A 6,145-nucleotide genomic window follows, 5' to 3' on the forward strand; every position below is an offset into this window, starting at 1 on the left:
GTTCTCGAACTTGCTTTCTGTCAATATTGGCTTATTTAATAAGTGCATATGTGACATACTAATTGATTGTGAATATTTTAGTTTACCATGAAAAGCTTCATGGAAAACACCGACCTCACCTAACCTTCTTAGTATGTTAAGATAAGCATCTTATTGCTTCATATATACAATTGTTACTTAACCTATCAACGGTATAGGTTAAGTAATAATTGTAATAAGGAAGCAATAAGATGCTTATCTTAATATACTAAGAAGGTTAGGTGAGGTCGGTGTTTTCTGTGAAGCTTTTCATGGTAAACTAAAATATTCACAATCAATTAGTATGTCACATATGCAGTTATTAAATAAGCCAAAATAGATTATAAGCAAGTGCGGGAACGGGTTGAATCCGTCGTACGTGACCTTGGCCTCCTGGGCAAGTCTGCACGACTTGCCCAGAGAGAGAGACGAGAGAGAGAGAGGAGAGAGAGAGAGAGAGAGAGAGAGAGAGAGAGAGAGAGAGAGAGAGAGAGAGAGAGAGAGAGAGAGAGAGAGAGAGAGAGAGAGAGAGAGAGAGAGAGAGAGAGAGAGAGAGAGAGAGAGAGAGAGAAGGAGAAGGAGAGAGGGAGGGAGAGAGACAGAGAGAGAGGGAGAGAAGGAGAAGGAAAGAGGGAGGGAGACACAGAGAGAGACATGGCAATTATCTTCAGTGGCTCAGAATGTGAAAACCATTCAATTTTGTAGATGTTTTGCAACCAACTCCTGTTAGTAGTCTATTATTAAATCCGAGAGTTGGGTAATTTTACCCAAATTGTTTCTCTACGTGACTTACTTTTCAATAATTTAAACGATATTTTACGTTTTCTCTGACATTTAGTGTTTCTCGAACTTCTCGTCAAATTTTTCTTTTTGTTAAATAATTTATATTTCTTTGTTGGACTGCAAGTAGAGCTCTGTTTTCTACATCAATTTATCTTTCTGTCATTGCAACCGAAACGTCGTCGCCCCTTCATTTTCTAGTGTGTGGATTGGTCAACATTCTTCAGCCACGTTATTGTGGTCATTGCAAGAATATCTATAATTTCTATGCACTTCTTCACATTTGTGTTGCTCACCTGGCCCCACAAAGTGAGGTGATTTGAAGAAATAACTGTGCCCAAGATTACCATCAAAGTGCCGTCAGGACGATGGTCAAATTGCCTCGGCTCTCATTGTCTTTAGTACGGTCATTGATAGTCGAATGGATAAGATACAATGTACACCAGTTGCTTTGTGCTCCTGGCGGTCTTACTTCCAGTCACTTCTGGAGTGTGGAGTTTTCAGTTGCATATATGATTGGAGACCATTCAAGCTTGATCGCATTTGTGTTGCTCACACACACACACACACACACACACTCATCTAGATCACTAGCTTCCACACACACACCCTCAAAAGTTATAAACTTCACACCCTGAAGTTTATAACTTTTTAGACTAAAGTTTATATGTTTAGACAAAAGTTTATAACTAAAATGTTATAAACTTCAGCTAGTGGTTAATAGGCTAGTCTGTGCATTAAGCATTTGGCACTGAGTTCTCCCACATAACAGGGCTCGATGAAAGAGCACCAGAGGTCCCACACTATCTCATTGCCTGGGGAAGGATTGGAGTTCTGGTTCGTTGAATACCCCAGAATTCCTACCTCTCTTATGGCTTTGAAATATGGTGTAGTGGATACAGCGTGCAACTGCCACCTTGTTGGCCAGTGTTCGAGTCCCCTGGTGGGTTGAGTGTCTAAAAAGTTATATATATATATATATATATATATATATATATATATATATATATATATATATATATATATCGTACCTAGTAGCCAGAATGCACTTCTCAGCCTACTATGCAAGGCCCGATTTGCCTAATAAGCCAAGTTTTACTGAATTAATATAATTTCTCTAATTTTTTTCTGATGAAATGATAAAGCTACCCATTTCATTATGTATGAAGTCAATTTTTTTTTATTGGAGTAAAAATTAACGTAGATATATGACCGAACCTAACCAACCCTACCTAACCTAACCTAACCTATCTTCAAAGGTTAGGTTAGGTAAGGTAGCCGAAAAAGTTAGGTTAGGTTAGGTTAGGTAGGTTAGGTAGTCGAAAAACAATTAATTCATGAAAACTTGGCTTATTAGGCAAATCGGGCCTTGCATAGTAGGCTGAGAAGTGCGTTCTGGCTACTAGGTACGACACAACATAGGTTATGTTGGGTGTGTTGTTTGGGTGCGTTTCTGGTTAGGATAGTACATTGTATTTTGTACGTAGTGTCAGATCAAGAGGCCGGGTTGTCCCGTGCCTGTTGTTGTGCAGCATAACTCACCGCTGGTAAACACTCTCGTCACGTGTAAGTCTCACTACATATTCCAACTCATCCTCCGGTTTTAGACCCTTCTGTAGATTTTGTAACTATATTGACTATCTTACATAAACTGACGTATTGGAATATTGTATAGTATAATTTGGTTCAATTACTTTAATAATTCTAGAAAAAATTAAGCTAAGAACCAACCTTAAATATTCCTAGGCCTAGTATAGCGTATTTTACTGTCTGACACCTTATATATGAGAACTATGTTAGGCCTCAGATAGCATGTATTAGGCCTTGAATAGTGTGGGAACCGACCTGTGAGATTTTTTTTTAATTTATATGAATTTATATAGAATTTATATTTACGTTAATTTATATACTTCGATAGCAATTTGTATGATGTTAAGTAGACTGTATTTCTGCAATAATCTCACAAATCGATCCATACACATTAGGGGGGGGAGTTGTATTGAATTTATATATATGCAGTCAATCAAACTACAATATTAAACTACATATATTAGTATACATTGAGGAGGTTCCTTATCTTATTATACAGCAGGCTTAGTTCACCAGATATAACTAGGATGTAGACACCAATTTATCCTCGTTTGAGGCTGCTTCTATCACCCAGTAACTGATATACCAAGCTTGCTTCCTCTTCTTGACCTGTCAAAGGGCGCAAGCTGTAAAGCCAGAATCCTAATATATGACAGCTATGTCAGAGAAAACACTGTATAATGATTCAGATAAGGACCAAGGCTTAATTACCTTTTCTGAGTCGATCATTTATGTTCTCAACGGTTCGCCCAATATCTACCAAACATTAATGGCCTAAAATAATTAGATAAATGGGTTTCAGAAAAACACTCCCTTGTGATTGATGACAGCGTGTTGATGATGGAAGACCTTTGGTTTCCATAACACTTCGTCCAAGAGAATTTATAGGAGCCGAATTTGCCCCACGACTCTCAGGTCTTAACAACAATGGCTGACCACTCCTTCCTCACTGACGCCTGGCCTACTTTGTCCAGACATCAGTAACTGATAGAAGGGTCACATTTACTTTATTTTGATACTAATAATTAAGTTAATTAAAATAAGATGTTTTTATGATGTAAAAAGTCCAAAGACTAATGTATTTAAGAACAATTCCCAACAAATAGCTGGTGAATTTATAATAGTATGTGGCAATGATATCCCATTTTCTATAGACGGAAAATTCCACTAAAAACTACATTTTCTATGGGTTAACTTGTGTATACAACGCAGCAATATTATCTGCAATTGCATGTAATATTATTAAATGGTGTCAGATTTTCCGACAAATAGTTAGGTTAGGTTTTAGTAGCAACATTAATACAAAATCTTTCCGGTTTGTCCAAATTCAATACAGTAGTATCAATTTGTACTCTCTAAACGTCCATATATGTACGATGGTCTACTCCATTATTATAAGTGCCATCTAAATAGGCGGCTGCTGGGCCTCAATTAGAGTAGTCACTATTAAATATTTGGTTCATGAGCAACAATTGCGATGCGTTCTCATTCTGGAATTTTAATTCAAAGAACTTCATTTTCAGTCATTTTCATATTACCGATATTTGTAAAAATTCAGATCATCCTTTCGCACTTCATTTGCATTCAAAATGGTTGTATAGCATTGTTGATAAAATTTATAAGTTTATAAAATTTTTAATCAACTGTGCTTATTGTCAAGCTATACGAAATTTCTTTCATTCTAAACCTGCTTCCAACCCTATTAGCACTGTGCTCAGCCTTCATATCTGAACTCAGAACTCTTACTAATACCTTGCGTCCCTCTTGACATAAAGCTCGCCTTTCGACAAACAAACACGCTTTTTTAATAGCAATCTAGTTCACACTGCTCCTCCTGCTTCTAATGCTGCTGGTGTCTACTCTATTTCCTGTTCGTCTTGTCCTCTCCAATACTTTAGTGAAACTGGTCGTACACTTAATAAGAGAAATAAGGAACACAAACGAAGTGTTAAGTCTGCAGACACAAACAATATTCTCTTCTGTCATGTTAGGGATTCTAATCATCCTATTGGTTGGTCTTCCTCTAAAATAATCTTTCCTGCCTCTACTCTACACAGTCCTGGCTTTGTTGCTGATGACTCGTCCCTTTCACAGAACATACGCAAATGTCTAAACTTTCTAACAAAAGTGACCTAATATTAGCCTTCCCTTCCTTTTGTCTTTCGTTTTCTTTTTCTTGTTTCTTTTATGTTCCCATTTCTACTCTTATTATTACACCCTTTATTACACCTTACTTTCCGTACCTTATGCCTTGCTCTTATCTTCCTCTAAGATTTCCATCTCCTCACCTCTCTCCTGCCTACTTAATGCCCGCGCCTCCCTCGTCTCAGCACAATCGATAATGATAATGGTCGTTTTCGGACGACCGAAACGTCGTCGTCTCTTCAATTTCTAGTGTGTGGTTTGGTCAGCCTTTTTCAGCCACGTTATTGTGACTTTTCATCTGCAAATGGTTGTAATTCACATATGATATATAATTTATATTTTCATGTTATTAAACATTTTCTGTGATTAAATTATGATCGTATTCCGTTTTTATGTATATCGTCGCAGTAATATGTCTATCTTTAGCCCTTATTTTTGTTTACTTATTTGCACAAAAGAATTCAGCAACCAGTCACATCTTCCTCCAGTTTTAGGATGTCGTCTGTCCCGCTCCTCTGCATACTCTGGAACCTCACTTTTGTCTCTCAACGCCTTTTTCCTAATCATTGCTTTTTGTCAGGGTTTCTGCCATGTATTTATATTTTCTTAGACTCTGCTTACAGCTATTTTGTTTCTTATTCTGTTTCCGTTTTGACCGAAAATTAGTACACAAAACGTTTGGGTGACAAACATTTATTTCAAGATGTCGTCTATACAAGGTGTATTTTCTTTCTACTACTGAAAATACTTTCAGCCACTTTTTTGGGACTCTTCATATGCATTTATTTCAGGTTAATGGTCAATGTATAAATACACACATAAGTTGATTGGCATACATATTTTTGTAAATTTTTAAAACATCTGTAAAAAAGGTTTGTTTTAATGACAAATTTTTACGGTTTTGTAAGGCTCAGAGGTGTTTTACGCTACTAGCTTCTTTCAGAAGATCTAAGGAGAGAGCTACTGACCAAGTCCACGTCTCGTCTACTGGCTTCTTGCCGGCCTCTCTAATCATCCACTGTTGTTAAAACATTCCTCCCTTCACTCTTAAGGCAATACCTGACCTATTTGTACTCACCTATTTGTGCTTGCATGGGTTGAGCTCTGGCTCTCTGGTCCCGCCTCTCAACCGTCAATCAACAGGCGTACAGGTTCCTGAGCCTATTGGGCTCTATCATATCTACACTTGAAACTGTGCATGGAATCAGCCTACCATTTGTCAACCACTCTGACACTAAAAATGTTCTTTCTAATATCTTTGTGGCTCATTTCGGCACTCAGTTTCCACTTGTGTCACATAGTGCGTGTGCCCCTTGTGTTAAATAGCCTGTATTTATCAACCCTATTAATTCCTTTGAGAATCTTGAATGTGGTGATCATGCCTCCCCCCTAAATCTTCTGTTTTCCAGCGATGTAAGGTTTAATTTCCGTAGTCTCTCCTCGTAGCTCATATTTGGTAGACAAGGTTCTGAATGAATCTTTGCGCATGTTCCAGAAGTCAGTTCTGATGTCAGCTATCCTCGCATACGCCGCAGATGTTATTTTTTTGATGTTGTCTTCAGGAGACAGGTTTGGTGTAATATTAACTCCTAGATCTTTCTCTCTGTCCGTT

Source organism: Procambarus clarkii, chromosome 87 (assembly GCF_040958095.1).
Source record: "Procambarus clarkii isolate CNS0578487 chromosome 87, FALCON_Pclarkii_2.0, whole genome shotgun sequence".
Taxonomy (NCBI): domain Eukaryota; kingdom Metazoa; phylum Arthropoda; class Malacostraca; order Decapoda; family Cambaridae; genus Procambarus; species Procambarus clarkii.